At 36.4% G+C, this 19360-nt stretch overlaps 2 protein-coding genes across 3 annotated transcripts in view; one reads left to right on the plus strand and one right to left on the minus strand.

The window, feature by feature from the left end:
• LOC145665071 (uncharacterized) overlaps window positions 1-8944 on the minus strand; it is a 147114-nt gene extending 138170 nt beyond the window's left edge. For both annotated transcript variants that reach the window (XM_081732332.1, XM_081732331.1), the window contains exon 1: window positions 8752-8944. The gene's annotated coding sequence lies outside the window, so the exon portion shown is untranslated. The remainder of the gene's footprint in view (window positions 1-8751) is intronic.
• Window positions 8945-9127: 183 nt separating this feature from the next.
• Window positions 9128-19360, plus strand: part of Axn (protein axin) — a 186968-nt gene continuing 176735 nt past the window's right edge. The window contains exon 1 of the mRNA XM_081732334.1: window positions 9128-9327. The gene's annotated coding sequence lies outside the window, so the exon portion shown is untranslated. The remainder of the gene's footprint in view (window positions 9328-19360) is intronic.

Here is a 19360-nt window from a genome sequence, read left to right on the forward strand (position 1 = left end):
CCATGTTTCTCGATGTCCAGCTTCCTCTTTTAATTTCAATATTCTTTTTCTAACATTTTTCACATCACTTGTGTTCTTCTTCTTCTTACTTTTATTCCTCGCTTTCTTTCCATCTTTCCTTCTGTAGTAGTATGAGGAAGACAATTTCTTCGCAAGATGTATCCAATCTAATTAGTCTTCCTAAGAAGGATGCTGAATAGAAGTGTCCTCTTCTCTCCTGTCCGTTTTAAAACATTTTCGTTTGTTACTCTCTCCGTCTATTTTATCATCTCCATGTTCCTTCAACACTACATTTCGAAGCTTTCTAAATATTTCTGCTCTAACTTACATAATGTCCAAGACTCTGAACCATAAAGTCCAATACTTCATAGAGAGATAGGGTGGCTGAGTATTCATGCAGTGGCTCAGTGCTAAACGTTTCACTACTGTTGCGCGGGGTCCCTAGTTCGATCCCAGCTCGCGCCAAGTGGATCTTGTAGTGGGCAAACATCGTGTGTTTTGGTTGTCTCAGAGTTCTCGCGTTTCCTCTCATTTTATTAATTTCACCATTTTATTTATTTCTCATCACTGTCCCTTTAAAGCACTGCCCTTGGTGTACGTGGTCCCGGGTTGGATTCCCGATGGGAGACCAATTTTAACTGTTGTTAACCCCTTCAGTGCGTAATTTTCAGATGCGAACCGCTGTAAAAACTGTAATTTTTTGAGAACTTTGGATGTTGATTCTAAATCTGTTTCAAAATCACTTACATCAGAATCACTAATTAATAACTCTTCCTCGATGTCAGCATCGTTGAAATATCGTTTTGAACCCATTACTGTGCTGTCTGCTCTAAAACGAAACAAAGAATGAAAACTGTAGTTGACGAAGCCCAAACTCTATTTTAATTTCTTTCTTTTTCCTCCTCCTCTTTTAATTAAGCAACAATGGAAACCAGCTGAGCGCAAACTCGCTAAATATTGTCGGGATAACATTACTCATACTATGGGCAAGTATATTCGCCATACGCAATACAAAATAGCCAAAGCAAAATGAAAGCGTATATATACGCCATCCGCACACAAGTTGCGTTTTGAAGATACGATTTAACTCGCCACCCACACTGAAGGAGTTAATGCTTCTGTGTTCATGTCCCTGTCGTGAAAGGTTACTGGGTAAAACAATAAAATGAAGTAAAAATTAAGATAATTAGGGAATCAGTGTGCAACGTTCGGTAAATCAGTTAACTCCTCCTCCAAAAAAAGTGATAGAATGCATATGTCTGGTGGGTTGGTCGCTGTTTCGATTCCCGACCAAGTAAGTTTGTGATTGTCAACATCGTGTCGGTGGGATTTCTCGGGTCACTTTCATCTCCACCCACTGCATCATTCCACTAATTCTTCCATTATCGTCCATTATCATCCGTCTACATTAGCCTAAAGGACGTGATAATGAGACGTTAAACTGTAAGATATCATTCTATTTATGATTCTCCAATCCTCCAAATATTAGAAATACAGCATTTGATCATTTCCTTCAGAAGTGATCTTTCCTTGTTGAATGTCTCTTTAGCTACGGAAATTCTTCATCTAATCTCCTTATAACGAGTAATATCAAGTGAACAAGATTTTTGTCTGATGTTCTGCGTGAATATAGGTTCAAGCCCATTTACCAACTAAGTAGGCATAGCCACCAATACAGCATGGAGAAAATGTTCTCTCTCTCTCTCTCTCAGTAAATCCAATAAATTGAAAATCTAATAAATAAAAATGAAAGTGATTATGCGTAGGATGGAACCACGGGAAAACTGCTCAACCGTTTGAAATAAATTTTGGAACAGACGTAGTTATTACCTTATTATATTACGATGTTTTTATTACCTCACTTACACTAAAAAAGCTTACACTAAAAAGGGATAGGGGGTCAAAAATAATACTAAAAATTGGATTGTTGATTTGATTTTAGCGTTGCTTTCAGCAGCGAAGCTATATGAGACGTGGGCCTACACCTTAACTTGGTATACGAATCACATGAGCTTCCGCCGAAAATCGAACTCGGGTCTCCGACTCCAAAGATGCTTACGCTACGAGGGAGCTTACGAAGAAAAAGGAGTGGCATATGTATTTATCATTAGATTTTCATGCGTATCCTAAAGGGGGAAGGAGTTCAAACATTTTCTCTGTGCGAACAACAACTATTTCACGCAGTTTATGATTAAGTGTTACACGACGCATATGAGCTATAAATTCGCCAGCGAATTTGTAACACCTTAAACATCCCCAGACAGAACATCTGTTTTCCATAAGCATTTTCTGTGTGTGTTTACTAGTAGAATTAATTAGTGTTATTAATAACTTATTTATGATACATATTTGCACGTTATCTGCAGAAATAATATGTCTTTTTACATTAACCATTATGTATATAAATTTTCCGTGATAACGCCAAGTGCTTAGATAAGAGGGGATTTTCTACTTCACTCCCCAACATTTAAGTGATAAAGGAGTTTTCGTTCGCTCGCAACAATATATCCCACAAATCAGCGAGCTTATTTGATATAGCAACGGTCTCTGACAGTTGATATATATAACGAAGACTCATTCAAGGTGAATAAAGAATGATATCTTCCACGTAATATGTTATTCCCCCACCCCAACGATAATATCCAAATATTTCAGAGATTAGAAAAGTTTAAACTGCAAATTACACTAATGGTCTTTAACATGAAGGTCTCGACAGGGATCGAACTTACGAATGAGGCGTACAGTAACCAAATGTGCTAATAACTTGGGCATAGGAAAGTAGTGTTGTCCATGACACGAGAAATTTTACGTTTCATCTCAAAATCGAGACGAGAAGTCCTTTTTAAAATTCTAGAAGAGACGAGCCACATAGCACAAGTACGTCCACGGTATGTCCGAGACTGAGCCCGCAACGGACGACGGGACATCCCGGGATTATCCGAATGTGCTCCCGGGACATCCACAGGATTTTCGTGGGGGATCCAGATGTCCGCTAATATCCCCGGATACGGGATATTCAACGGGACCACGAAGGGATGTCTATTGATTTTCCCTCGGACCTCCTGTCCCATCTGGGACGTCCCGTGGACATCCTACATGGGAATCCTTCAAGACGGCCCATGCAGGACGTCCATGGGATGTCTTCTCATTGTCCCAATAATCCCGGGAACCGAATGGGATGATTGGGATCAAAATGGGACATCCCAGGGACGTAGTGGGGAGCAATCTCAGTCTCATAGGGAAAACTAGTTTATCCAACCTTTTGATCTGAAACACTGTTTTAGTTTACATGATTCATAGCATAAAAATTATAAATTAACAAAATGATTGTGCGGACAGAAGGAAGAGCACGTTTAAAGATATGAAAGGTATTACACAAGACAGTCCAATAATAAATATGTTTTAAGTATTGTTATATCACACACTTCATGGACCTATCTTAAGATGAAAGGATTCAAATAGCTTCTAGATAAAATTTTAAAAAGAAATCGGGGCATAACTTCGTACATACATTTACAAAATGAGATGAGAAAGTTTTTTTTTTTTTTTTTTTTTTAAATCGAGAAATAATTCTTCGGAAATCGAGACTAGACTTGACAATTTAGGAGAAAATTTCATTTCTCTTCACGTGTTGTCATTACGCAGAAGACAGGGTGTATTTTCTGTCGTAAGTAAAATACTAATCACAAACAGTTGGATTACCCTTGAGACGAGATGAGACCGTTCTCTTCTAGTAAAAGGATATTCATTTTTTGAGACATCATTTTCACATCACCTTCGAGACGAGACAGTGTCAACTGTTGTCTCATGGACAATCTTAGCAGAACATACGTAAAGAAACTGCTAACGCGTTCAGGGGTCAAATTACACCGCTATGACAAACTCTTAGTAAATTAACGTAATAAATAAAATCATAGTACCGTACCTGCAAAAGTATTAAAATGATACCTTATACTAAATTGATGTCCAAGTGTACATTAGTTATTTACCATTCCTCTATCTCTTTCTATCTCTGTCAGGAACGCTAAACTCAAATCAAACGAAATCTATTGGTTATTGTAGTGAAAATAAGTAATTACGGAATCCCGTTGCTTTTTGAGTTAAAGTTCACAAGCAACATAATCAATCTAAAAGTCGAGGTGAGCTTTTAGTTAGGTCGAAGGTGGTCTCAGACAGGTCTGCCGTCACGGTATAGCGTACATCTCCATCTTTTACAATTAAGAAATATTTTTTAGACTGCTAGACGTATCCCACCTTCCTTAAGTCTTAAAATCAACGTACTCAAAAATAATTAGCAGTAGAGTAAATGGAGAGAAATGTTACTAATATCTGCGCTTCACTTATACAATTAATCACGAACTTTGTGATCTGTGACTCAAGAGCCTTCGACCTGATCAGGTCAGTCATACGACAAACCCAGTGACTGACGTACAGTAGATCCAGAGACGACTAAACTTTGTAACGCTCGGAGAATTCTCTGACTGCTAACGACATTCTACGATACAATCTTGGCCACGCTGGTTCAGTTGTAAAGACCTTACCTCTACTTAGAGATGCAAGGGCCAGGGAAAAACCGTCTGTTTTGGAAAAAAACTCGGTTTTTTCTGCTTCGCTTTTTTGCTTGGGAACTTTTGGACCTTTTTCAAAATTCTGCTTTAAATTGATAAAGTAGACTTTGTTTCGCTTCTCCGTAACACAAAAACTCATTTAATTAGTGGTTGATGCCAATAATAATATAAAACCTCGAAAATAAACCATGAATTTCGAAAAGATATTTCAAACAATTTAAATTTTTAATATATTTGCATTATGAATTCCAAAGGATTAACCAATGTATATAATAAGAAATTTTTAATCTCTTATACAGAAGTAAGCAGGGTTGGCAAGAACCATGGTTGTTTTTTAAAAAGCCAAAAACCTTTTCTGGGGGGAGGGGTTAAACCAGTTTTTGTTTGTTTGTTTGTTTAAACCGGGTTTTGGGGTTTAAGTATTTTGCTGTATGAATTTATACTACATATTGACAGAAAGAAGTTTGTTTCGCCTTGGTGTTATTATGCAACAGGGTTATGCTAGAAGAGGTCACATAAGCTTAAAGAAATCCAGTCAGCAAATTTCTTAAATTGAGAATCTCCCGCCCTAGCCATTGGGAAATCCCGTCATTACTTGAAATGTAAGACAATAATGGGAAAATCCTGTTATTGCTTTGCATGTAAAATTTAAGGTCAACGTATCATAATCAGTACGCTAAAACTGAGGTATTAAATTACAAATTTAGTACGTATATATCATTGAAGGTCCAATCCAAGCTAATGTTGGAAGCTACGTAGGCAGTCAATAAATTTTGCCAATTTCTGTCAATATGTTTAAGTAACCCTGGCTTCTCTATAAAACAACAGGCATTCAGGCATGCAGAAATATACAATTTCGTTTCGTTTCGTATGTTTAGGCTTAACATCCTTACGTAATACAAGGTTATCAAAGAGAACATTTTCGCTTAAAGTGACATCCCAACCGCTACTTGGTTTGTTCGACCGAGAATTGAACATGAGACACGTTGATTAAAAGGTGAAAAGAAGATAAAAATAATGCAGATGGTTTGATATTTGAAAACGTCACCATGAAGTTCGCACGTTTCACATTTTTCGTTCTTCTTATTTTTTTGGTTTGTACCCTTTTTGTAAAACCAGCTGGTGTAAACCAGCCAATCCTGAAAGTAAATACTTCTTTTTAAAAATATACACAAATAACTAGGAAAATTCTATGTAGTATTTTTACTTCAAAATATTGCATACTTTCTGTTTGAAACAAAATAAAATTAAAATAAAATATAAGAGAAATACTTACATTTATATAATACGCTTAAAGGTCGCATATCTAGAGCTTTGTTCTGTATATTCTTGAAATTCTACAGTCAAGTTTTATATAACCACCATCATGGTTTACCCAGTCCTCAAGGTTTCTGATTTTTTAACAAGAGGAATTCAACATATGATGGGTATGAGGCAAAAACATGGTAACCCACACTTTTACTATTTTAAGAAATTAGAGGTTTTCTGGTGCACAACTCATTTTCAAAGTCGGAAAGATGATTTTTCACGTAAGACTATACATGAAGGATTAAACGAAGTGGTATGCGTTGCTCTCTATCTGGTGCTGCATAACTCAGCATTGTTGGTTATCATATTCTTACCTCACACCCTTCACATCTTTACGAAACCTCTTCCCCACCCCAACCCCCCAAAAACTACGGAATATATTTAAGTCAAGCCAAACAACTGGACAACAAACATGACTGAGTGAACGAAATATCTATTAGTTATGCCTTTACTCACAAACTTTAAGCTTTCCTCAAATAAAAATTGGGACTTTTTAGAAAAACCAAATAATAGAAAGGAAAACCCTTCCTAAAATACTTTTCTAAACTCTACTGATTCTCAGTGTAAAATGATCTTCAAAGTTGTATGCGGAAGATTATTGCTAAATATATAAACAAAACGAAACATTAGTTATGCCTGTACTCATAAACTTCCAGCTCCTCCCAAATAAAAATTAAGGATTTTTTAAGAAACGAAACAATCAGAGAAACCCCTCCCAAAGTACTTTTCTAAATCCGCTACTGATTATTTGTATAAAATGGTATTCAAGGTTGTATCCGGAAAATTATTCCTAAATCATTGCACAGCTACAGTATAACAGAACAAATAATTATGTGAAAAAAACATAAATTCAAGAAAGCCGATTTTTTTTAAATCTCTACCTCTAGTGCGTAGAGTCTCTGGTTGCATCCTCGCCCAAGTAAGTTTGTGGTGCACAACATCGTGTCTGTGAGTTTTTCCGGGTATTTCAGTTTCCTCCCAGATTCTCATTCCACCAATTCTTCCATCATCACTCATTTGCATTAACCATCCTCTCCCTTAGCCTACCTTTAGCGTGGGAGACCCAGGTTCAATTGCCCGCGGTAGCTCATGTAGTTTGGATTCCACGTTAATCAGTAGGTCCCGTCACATATAGCCTCGCTACTGAAAGAGATGTTAAACTCAAAATGAAAACTCCCTTAGCCTAAACGTTCAACTGAAAGATTCTAAAATCAAACTGCTTCTCTCTCTCTGTCTTTTTATAAGTTTATTGTTCCCCGTCTGTGAAGAAACACAATTTCTCTTTCATGAAATATTGATATATGTAACGTTGCCCACGATATGAAAAATTTTCGACTTCTCTCGAAAGCCCTCAGACTACATTTCGAGACGAGAAATATATTTTCAAATTTGAGAAGCATGACAACTCTCGTCTCGTTTTCGAGACGAGACGACAAATTTTAGGATTCTCGTGGGCAACACTACATCATCCAAGTCATATCTCAAACAGAAATTTCGTGTTAGACTACAAAATGATAAAGTTATTCTACGAACACAACGAAGATTTATCAACAATCAAACACACGGACAACATACTTCAATTATAATCATTATTTAAATGTTGTTGATCTTTTGTTTTTGTTGCTCTTCGCGGAATTCTCGTGATTAGGAAGGACTCCTCATAGCTTTCAGATGAAGTCAAGAACAAAATCATGGCCTAAATTTGGAAGATGTGTTTACAAAACGAAACAATGGAAGCTTTTCCAGAATCAACACAAGACGAGACTTCCAGTTATATTTTCAGATGAAAAATGATAGAACTAAATTATTTTTATAAGAGTACAAATGAAGAGTAAGATCAAATTTTCAAGCTACATAAATCATTTTCCTGTTGAACAAATATAACTTTATTGGGAATATGTACAAATGTATGTTGAGTTAGGAAGTTTTAGGGATTCCGGATCCGGTGAAATCTCCCTGTGGGTGCGTCGTTGGTGGGATCAAAATATCATTGAGAGCAGGGGCGGATCCAGGAGCGGCGATCGGGACCATTGCCCCCCAGGAGAGGAAACCTTTTTATTTTATATATATAAATAAAACCCATTCCAGAGTTTGGAGCTCTTAAAAGTAGCTCTAACTGACAGTATGACAACCCACCGCCCCCTCCCAGAAATCGGTCCTGGATTCGCTCCTGATTGAGAGAGAAAACCCTCTCATCCACCCGTAATTTGCACCTTAATTTTTGACCATAATATTGCAGTATGGACCGAAAATTAAGTAAACACAAAACAACGTATTTAATTTCAAAAGGAATTTTCTAGTAAATAGAAATTAAATCCAATATTCTCTTCACTTTATTTGGAAAATTCTTTATATCTCTGGCCGTCCTCTGTTCAGATAGGATTTCAGGCTACTTAATATTGGAACCCTCCGTCGAATTAGTGATTAACGCAAACTCCTTGGTTGGACGGGAATCCAGGTTCGATTCCCAGTGGAAGAGCACTAAAACTTGAACACATTATAATGGTTAATGTTTCGTCTTAAATTGTAAGGCCACGTCTCATGTAGCCCTGGTATTCAAAAAGAATGCTCAACAAACAAACAAACAAGGAAAATACACACACACGCACACACACACACACGCACATTTGGAGAAGTGTCTAGGTTCTAACGGAGTATCGAACTCAGGGCAACGCGGATCGAAAAACAGCTCTGTAAGTTCACTATTTTCTTACGCAACTATATCACGATATTCTTTGTAGAAGAATGCTGAGAAGGTTTCTTTAAATTGAGTCTGTCCTCCTCAAATACATGACAGAATAACATAAATTAGTAACTAAAATGAGATAAACTACCAGCTTACTAGACTATCTTGTGACAAAATCATTAGACTTACTTTCTTGTGAAGCTTCCGTCACGAAATCGCAACAAGTGTGGGAGTGGAAGTGGTCACTCACTGTATCGTACGCCTCGGCTGACCATCCGTCTTTGGTGACGAGACGACACAAAATTATCAGCAACTCCACCACCACCTGTTGCCTCCCCACGTGGTTGCTGAGGCCTCATCTCTGTCTGCTCCAAACTCTTTTGGCGAGCCACAACCCTCCGCCGCGTGTGCGCACTTAAACCCCTCCTCGCACGCACTCTATTGGTTCATGTCCTCTCAACCTCCAATAGAAGATGTTTCTGCATTTCATCAATAGAGACGTTATTCAACGAACAAAAACATCCCTAGCCAGGTAAACGTGGCCACGTGGTAGTCAAAGAGTGAGCGTTCGGGAAGCCCTGCATACAAACACCGTTTATGGTCAAGTAAAATGTGGAGATTGTGTTATTTTGTGTATATCTAGTGGGTTTTCTGTTGCCAGAATGAATTGTGTATATAAAGGTGTGAGTGTATTAATTCTAAGAAGAATATAGGATTAGCTATTTGCTCCGTAAACGTACAGAATTGATTGCCAACTGTGTCCAGGTAAGCTTATCTAATTACATAATAATAATAATAATAATAATAATAATAATAATAATAATAATAATAATAATAATAATAATAATAATAATAATAATAATAATAATAGTAGTAGTGGCGTAATGGAGTAGTAGTAGTAGTAATCTGGGAAACACTCCCGCTTATGGACTATATAAAATACCATGTTACTCCTGCATCCAATGAGGATTTTATAAGATTTATTCCCAGGGGGGGGATGAGGATATTTGAATGCAGAGATATTGAAAAGTTGTGTTGTGCACTGCATGTAATTTGGAACTGTCTCGTCGCGGAAGGGTGTACACAAATTATTGTTTCGTTTCGAAAAGTTTATTTGAAAATCGAACGGAATTTATAGTTTTACGCCCTTTAGGCTAATGGAGATTAATGATTAATGAAAGTAGATGATTATCAACTAATTGATGGAATAATAATGTGGGAGAAGCCTAAGGAAACTTATGGAGACATTGTTGTCTAGTGCAAACTCGCGTGACCGGGGATCCAACCAAGGACCCCACACACTACAGATAAGCGCTCTACCACTGAGCCACCCTGCTCCTTTAAAACATCCCCAAGATGTAGGTTAGTTTTGGAAATGATTTATTTGTTTGTTTTGGAGAATTTTCTCTAACGTGACTCATGCGATTTTCTCGATACTTTATGAACAAATACTTCATTAATAGCCCTAAGGCACAGCATAAGTCACTTGTTAAAGGAAAAAATCCAGAAGACATACTTAACTTTTGTGACTAAGTTTTCTTCGGCTGAAGTTTTCCGTAAATGTCTTATAAATTTGTTCGTATTTTTGTTTTTAACATTTCATTATTAACATTATTTAGTTTAAGGAATTGGAGCGACAAAGTTCAGTGTGGTGCACCATATCTTTTGTTTTACAAGCAAAGATTATTAACGAAATTTGTAGTGTGAGGGTACAACACTTTTATTTTAAAAGTGAGTCAAAATATTTGTTATGTAATGAAGTGAGATTTGTAGTTTAACGTCCCACGATTATGTATCGAGGCTAATGGATACAGTAATGATGATAGCGGATGAAATGGAAAATTCCGAGAACGCTCACGCACATGATGTTTGTTCACAGCCAAGGGCGCTCATCCTGGGGGCCAGGGGGCCCGGTCCCCCAAAGCTCATATGGGAACCCCTATTGTATTTATTTGTACTGCTGTTACTTAAGAGCTACTTTTAAGAGCTCTGGAATGGGTTTTATTTACATATAAAATAAGAAAGTTTCCCGATCGCCCCCTTCCCCCTGGATCCGTCCCTGATGCATACTTTGGTTGGCCCCAGTTTTAGGTCCGAATATATCCGACAATTTCTCATAATTTAACTTATGCGGAATCCCTTTCCACCCATTGCACATTGTTCTAATATGCATTTTTGGATAGTATATGTGTGACTTCCTTTATGCTTTCATAGACCATCAGCTCCACGGTTCTTCGTGTTCAAAATAACGCGTATTCCGATTTTTTTTCGCTTTAGGACATCACTAGTTTTCTATACTAGTATAGTTTCAAATCTATACTAGTTTCCCCACATGTCAGAAATAATTTTTTACAGTTGTTGATCTGTTTCAATAACACTCCATATACATGCATATATTTTAAACCTTGAATAGAAATTTTTAATTAATAACTGCTTTAAGGACGTATTTTGCCTCATGACCCCGTTGTAGCTGTTGGTCTAGTAGCACATCTTACGTGCATGTGGCCCGGGTTCAATCCGGTGGGACAGCATGAACACATATTACGGTGGCTCGGATTCCATCCTAAACTCTGGTTCTACGTCTCACATAGCTTCAACGATGGAAAGAGGCACCAACCTTCAACAAAGAAATAAACGAAGCTCTGTTAGGCACTTGTAGAATTTGCCCAGAGAAAACGATTGGATATACTATACAGGATGTTTCCAAACAACATCGACAACGTTTGGGTGGTGATTCCTGACGCTAAGATAAGACAAAAAGTATAAACTAACGTGGGTGCACAAGTGCTCCCTTTCGAAGTTATAGGCTGCCGAAAACATGAAAAATTCAACTTTAACCCTAAAATGCATTTTGATGCCAATTGGCATCATAGTGAATCAATAACAATAACAATAATAATGATATTCTTAAAATGTGTATATTTGCGAATAGCGCAGGTCGATGCCATGTGGCACCAATAGAGCTAAGCTTTCCACTACACAGGTTTCGACTAGTGGCATAGGTCGTACAGAAGGTGTTAGAGACCGTCAGAAAGCATATCTATAGAAAGCACAAAACGTGCACGTTTGTTATTTATAATTTTTTTCACTTTGTTTGTTCTCTTAACATTAAAAAAAAAAAAAAAAAAAAAAACATTGTTTTACAATCTTCCATACCACATAATTTCTGCTGATATTGACACTAAACTCTGGGGACTAGTGTAATACAACCATCGCATCTATCCTGTAACTTGATAGCCCAGAAGTAAAAACATAAAAAACAATATTTTTGGATATTGTTTACGTTTATCTATGTAATGCACAACGGAAGAAAGAAGAAAAATAATTTCAACTCGACTAAAATTATTAATTCGTGCAATAAAGGCCTGCTGTGGTCGGGTCAAGACTCCACTTTGGAACTAGTATGTGCCCTATCCAAATATTCATGTTTCAGAATCCTGTGGTACTTCTGCAACAATTTTTATAGAGGTAGTTGATGAGTACTGCAAATTATATGATCGTAGCCAAACTCGTTCTTTAAAAATTGTTACGTGAGTACTTTAGGATTCTAAAACATGTATTTTTGGATACCACACATATTGGTTCCTAAGCGAAGTCTTGATCTGACTACGGTAGGTCCCATAGTTTTGGAGCTATGGACCTTTGAAGTTCTTTTTTTTTTTTTTTTTTTTTCTTCATGTTTTCGGCAGTCTATGACTCCGAAAGGAGGAATCACCTCCCAAACGCTGTCAGTGTTGTTTTGAAACACCTTGTATAAAAAGTGATAGATTTCGAAATGGAAACGATCATTAAAAAAAAAAAAAAAAAAAAAATGCGTTCCATGTTGTCGCATCATGCCCCTGTTTGAAACGGCGAATGTTGATTTGGTTTCTGAAACGGAAATACTGTATGTGAATAGCGAGTCGCAGGCAGCGAGAAAGGGAAATGTTCCTTCTTTTCTTCTTATGAATCAATAACACGTTTCATTGATCCCACAAACGCAAACAAATAAAACAAAATATAACTGCTGCTGGTATTTCTGTACTGTCTATTACAAAGAAAACCGTCTCTGATATTTATTTCTAACTGAAATCGGCAATGACAAAAATCTGACATAGTGGACACACAGAATGCAATATTTTATAAGAAATTCGTGTCCTAACGTCAGCTGCTCTCATATGGGTCAAAGAAACGTACAGGGCCATCTGTCAGCTAAGCATTCACTTGCATAGTGAACTTCGGTCTCTTCTAGTGAAAGCGGAAATAGTCTTCCACATCTCGTAGCCTACAAAACAGGCATGTAGAACTCATGACCCTTGAACAATTTTTCTGTGCCCCCCTCGGTTCACTCTGGATATATCTGAAAATCGCTAGTGCGAGTAGCACGTCTTTCTCCAGCAACACATCGGAAAACTGGTTGCACGAGAAAGATGAAGTGGGTTGTGGGACAAGTGGGTCAAAATTCGTGAGTCGGTCAGTGAGCCGAGGTCAACACGACGTGACCCACTGGAACCCATCACTCACCGTGACCCATTCTGACCAACCGACCCACTCTGCACAGTGCATTGTAGACAGCATCTTCTGAACAGAGAATCTGGTGAATTTGTCTACGTTTTACCTTCAAGGCCTCCATTTTTCTTCTTTCATTTGTTTTTATTTATTTACCTGAAATGAGTATATCGAAGTCGAAAAAGATCTTCAGGCGCTTCTGGATATTGATGTTTGTCATTGTAATAGTAGCAATAGGATTTACTACTTGGCTTTCGAGACAAAATTGAGTTTTACAGTGCTTTTTTTCCCCTTTATGTTGGCCTGCTTTCCCTTGATTTGAGACTTTCATATTTCATCATATTTTCCACTGAAAAGTATCTGTAACTCAAGAAGGAAATAATTATATATGAAAATGAAAATGAAATAATTATATATGATAATTAAATTGAATCCTAATATGGTTAACGACAAACACTCTACCATTTTATGTCGTAAAGGTCAGATCCACCGGTATTGTAACAGAGCAGTGCTTGTGCGGTTGACCGTAGAAGTTTAAACTCTGAGTAGTGATAATTTCACAGAATTGATTTTATTACAAGTGCAAATTCTTTAGTCAGTGGAGAGGAGGGCGTGGATCAGGGGTCAGAGTTGATGACGATGAGTTTTGGTGGTTGCTGAGTCACAGTGAGTTACAGTGGGTGATAGGTAAAAAAGTGGGTCACGGTGGGTGGTGGGGTCAGTGGGTCATGGGTCAAGTTTTCAATGACCCACGCCATCTCTGGCCACGTGTATCGGAAAAGAAATAATATAAACATTTTTTTTTATTTTTTAAACAAAAATGGTATTAAGCAAAATTTTGAGTATTTATACTCAATTTCTAAATATAGCGTTACATATCAAAATGACATTTCTTATTCTTTGAGCCTTACCTTGCTAAGCGAGAGAAGGTTATATTATTAATTTCGTTTCTCAATCGAAAGGTTCTAGATTCGAATCTGTTGCAGATCATTATCTGTTGCAGATTTTTCAACGATTCTTCTCAGTTGCACGAGGATAATGCCGGTATTAAACCTTTAATTGTTTCCTTATACTTAGGCTACTTTTCTGATGTTGTTAGTTCATAGATCTTTAAGAAGCAGCAGGAATGGGCCAATAAAGGGACTCAGTTGTTTTTTTTATTACAAAAATAAAACACAATGCGAGTTGTTTACAGTGGCGGCGATAATATCCCGGCAGACTACTCGGTTCGGAAAGGGAAACTGACTTTTATAAGTTCTCGCAAGTGATTGGTTTCGAACTATGCTTATTAAGAAACATTTGTCCACCAATAATTGTTATACGATTTTGACGGTAAGAATTTTTAACCGTTGTATATTAGAAGTTTAAACGTACAACGAAATTTTTAACACATCCATGTTCAATGTAGAGAACGCTGTGGACGATGCTTTCTGGGTGCAAAGAAGAAAAATAACGAAACATGACCAGCACTGCAACCAGTTCTATATTAGGAATATCTCCTAACAAAAACATCCTCGGAACATTTTATTTCTATATTCCCTTCCCTGATTTTATTAACAGCTTAGGTACCTAGTAACAAAGCTGTGAATTAAATCCATTTCTTATGAATTTATTGCCTACATCATTCGTAATAAACCTATTTTTCTTTTTCTATGAGAAGAAACAATAGGTGTATTAGAAAAAGGTGAAAAGTTGGTATGTGCACTGGCGTGGTTAACTTTTTAAATCTGGGTGGGGTGGGCGTCGGATGAATCACAATCAAAATCCTCTTTCCGACAAAAGTTATATACAAAGTAGAATCGTTTCTTTAAATATATTTGACTAAAATCTGGAAGGACGCGTCCCCCCAACGCCCCCGCTAACGACGCACATGGTATGTGTGCTATTAAAGGGAGAAAAATAAAGATGGAAGAATTAATATTATTTAGAATCTTGAAAACAGAAAATATGTAATATTTGTATCTCGACCAGAATTTAAAGAATGCCTATGCCTTCAAACTGTTTCCGCCACCACTGATTGTTTAGAAAGTATTAAATTTGAGACTTGCATATTCAACCTATTTGTAACAGAATTAATTTACTACAGCTGGCTGTAAGGTATTAAACTGCCGAATGCAGTGTTTAGCTGCAGTTTCGAAAAACGCCCAGGTCATTCATATTCGTATTGTCCTTCCAGCATTCATGTTGTTGTTATTTCGTTAATTTGTTACCGGTATCTCATTTAGCGCAAAGTGAGCAATGTAAAAGTCAATAAGTGCACAATATCTGCAGAGAATTAATCTGTAGTTGCTCATTTGTTTACTTCAAACTTTCGAAATCTTTTGACTAAATCATTTTGGAATTTAAACAGAATTACAAGAAGACACAAAAAGCATATTTTTTGTTGGGTAAAATGATTTATACCTTCATTTATACTTTCATTTGTTCATTTTACCCAACCAAAAGAATTTTCCCTTTTATTTTAGTGCATTTTATAAAGTCAAGTGTTTATTCTTTTTTACTGTTACTATTTATATTTTCGTTATGTTTTCACATTCAATCAATTCCTGAAGTCGATCGTGGTTTCACATGTGAAACAAAAAAAAAAAAAAAAATCACGAAGATATCCTGGAGATTATACTCAGCATGCCAACTATATAACATGTTGGTTGCATAACAGAATAGGATAAATATTCTGTAGAGAACGATTAATTCTTTTTTACAATATTGTTAGTTAATGAAAAAATCCAGAGAGGTAAGATATATACAGGGCTCCAAAGTTTCTAGACTTAAAAATCGCGATGCTCTATCAGAGTTTCCAATATATTCATAGCTGCGCAGTTACTTTTTGGTGAAATATCAGCATTAAATAACAACTCAACACTCACTAAAAGTAAGTGACAGATATTCTTGTTAGTTAAGTAACAATAATTAATAAAAGTCAGATTAAAAAAATATATATATCGGACGAGTGATGTTAACATGTTTTAAAGAGAAACCGGGGCATTTAGAGTTTTGAAGAGTTTTGAGGAGGCAGATTATGTACGTCTGAGAGTGCTGAAATATTTCTATATGTATCAATTGATAGGGCGCATTAAATGGAACAAAATGTATATCTTCATGCGTAGTTTTTGAAGAAAACCGTTAAAAGCGAATCTTTGCTTAAACCTAGAAACTAACGGTTTACGACAGTTGCGTATTTAGGGGGGTTATCGGGCTCAAGCCTCCCGTTAAATAATTTTGTTAGTTTCTTGCATTCCACTTACAACAATAATCCTTGTTACCATTTCTAAGATTCTCATTGACTTTCCATTGTCTTATGCTCTTTGTTCAGAAATAATACTGTATTTGTCAAATTTCATTTCATGTAAGAAGTGCGTTCTTTTTTCTTTCTTTCATCCATTCTATTCTCCTGTTTTTTTCTTTGTTGTTACTCTGTTTCGTTTTTCCTATCGTACTTTCGAACGTTGTTAGTTGTGATTCAAGTGAGTAACTCCAAAACTAAGAGGAACTGATAAGTGAAACTGGTGTTCCACACTAACATGCATGGATATCAATATAACAGGACTTTAATTATTATAGCAAAAGAATATTTACATCGTTTAGTTATAAACACTGGCGTCTCTGGCACGTAAAATTTGGGGGGACATCAAAGAAAGTGATTTAAATGGTACTATCTAGTTCAACTTGTTTATTATATTCAATTCCATTTACGGATCTCCTGAAGTATATAAAGAACCCTGAGGTATATCAAGAACTCTTATAGCCTAATCGTTTCATAGCCTGGATATTATACACCTAATAAATATAATTTTATTATTTATGTTACTCTGTCGTTAGTAAATATAGTAAATTAGAATAAAATATTGAATATTTTGTACTTCAAAATATTTGGGGGGGACGCGTCCCCCCCCCGCCAGAGACGCTCATGCTTATAAAGAAAGGTAAATGTTTGAATTAAAGAAAATCAACAGGGGGGAGTAATAAGTAGTCGGGGAAATTAGGTAGCCCAAGAGGATGCTTCCTTTTTCTCTTATGAATAGAATAAAAGGTTAAATTCACTGCTAAATCTTTGTGTATCATATCACATAAGATTCATTAGTCTGCAATTCTTACCACTGAAACTTTAATTTATGCATAAATTAAAATATATTTAATTCTTAAACTCAGGTGGGCATTTGCCCTTCTTCCTGCTTCCCTCTGTCGTGCATATCCTCCAGAAAGAAAATCCTAAATACGTCACTGGTCTACGAGAACACGCCACCTATAAAGAAGGAAGTGATACTGATTCCTTTGTCAGCGTTTTTATTATGAGAGTCGGAAGACGACAGTATACAGCATATGTATTGGAATATAGCCGGAAATTATGATTAACTATTAAACTTTGTTTAATTATAACGTTCTACAAAGATGAGGCATAATATGCCAATCGATAAATCATGGAGTGGATAGACCGAGATGGACAAAGTGAGATTCCTGATGATAAAATTATCATGCGTAGTTTTCGACAAAATTAAGAAGATATTTCCTTTATTGCCAATCTGGCAGGGGTAAAAGTGAGGGGCAACGCGGTCCCCTACCTCCAAGAAATAGGCCTATGTACGGCGTCCTCCCAGTTCCTAAAAATTTACAATGGGAAAAGATAAGCAGGGGAACGGCGTGACGTCATGCCGAACCGTTCCAATACCTTTTCAGGTCCACTTTTACCCCTGCATTCTGGTGCAATTTATACGATTTATTCTAGTGGAATAAATTATTATTTATTAATTTATGAAAATTATATGCACATTATTAAGCAGTATATTGCTTGTATTGCTGTTTCATATTTCCTACCAGTGATGCACATACTACTCGTGATTTTACAGCAACATGCTAAGCTATTGCATTATCATCGCGCTTATGAATTTGTAGAACATTTCAGCGTTGTGACCACAATGGAAGTAAATGAAAAACTTAATTCTAAGCAACAAACCAACAGGATGAGCTAATAAAAATCATTGCAACAATGTCAAAGTAATATATTTATTTTGTCACAATCTGACAGTTATATTCAGTATGTACTTCTGTACTGTAATATTAATGTTTCCTGCTTTGTTAACAGGGACAAGTACACAAATAAAACGTTGAAATCCGTGGCTGTTCGTGACTCCAGTGGGAATTATATAACATAGCCTGCGTCTCGGGGACTCCTATTGGAAGACTGTCAAAGAAATAAAATTCTACAATTAAATATTTTATCAGCTTTTAACAAAAAAATAAAATGTCCAAACACGAAATAGACCTCATTAAACTGAACATAACAATACGAATCCTTATGCGCAGTTTTTGAGAAAAACGAATTTGTTTGTGAACCTAACAATATTGGTGCTACACGACAATCACCCCACCTATCAACGTGAAACAGGTACAACAATAGATCCTCATCAAATTACTCTTAAAGACAGTGAAGCACGGATGAATGAAATCATTTTTGCTACTTTTTAAATTTAAGTACAGTTTTTAAATTTAAATTACTTCTATTTGATTTAAAAAAGTACAATTGTAATGATATTCCTTTTTTAACAGGTAAATTACGGGAGTTTCTTTTATCACGTGACGTTAGAATAAAAACGAAAGCGAGAGATTCCTGGTATAGCTATATGTTACGTTTCTTTTCAAGTGCTTCTCACACGTGACAGTTACTTCTCGGCATCTATGGCTATTTAGCCCATCAGATTTGATTGATGACGTTCCTCGGAGAAAGGGAAGGAAGGAAATATAGGCCTGGGACCTATATATTAGGTACCATCCCGGCATTTGCCTGGTGTGAATGAGGAAAACCCAGGAAAACCTCATTCAGGATGGCTGGCCTGAAAAAGACCTTTTTGACCGAATGCCCCCACCGGGAATTGAACCCGGGACCGCTCGCACCAAAGGCTAGAGCGTTAGCGATTACGCTACGCGAAGCCACTAGCAGTGCTTTACTGTTCTCCCAAAACATAAGAGTGACCACCCACATTGATCTCAGAATTCACCTCACAATAATTCGACGAAACAATGATAATGATAATCGTAGTACTATTTCTTTTTAAGAATCTTAATCGGTAAAGAACCAAAGTAAAATATGTAAGTATAGAATATACTATGGTACTATTTTTCCAACTTCAAAGTTTACATTGCGTTGCACAGCGGCTATACAACGCTCTTAAATTTTAAAAAAAATATATTGAATACATTTTTTTAACGTTTCTTTCATCATAACTGTCCCATAATTAATATCTTATTTTATCTTTTAAAATTGTAAAATTATTCAAGATAGAGTTACATAAATATAGGTATTCGGATATGAATA

The sequence above is a fragment of the Thermobia domestica genome, chromosome 11 (assembly GCF_964235325.1).
Source record: "Thermobia domestica chromosome 11, izTheDome1.hap1.1, whole genome shotgun sequence".
In the NCBI taxonomy this organism is placed as follows: domain Eukaryota; kingdom Metazoa; phylum Arthropoda; class Insecta; order Zygentoma; family Lepismatidae; genus Thermobia; species Thermobia domestica.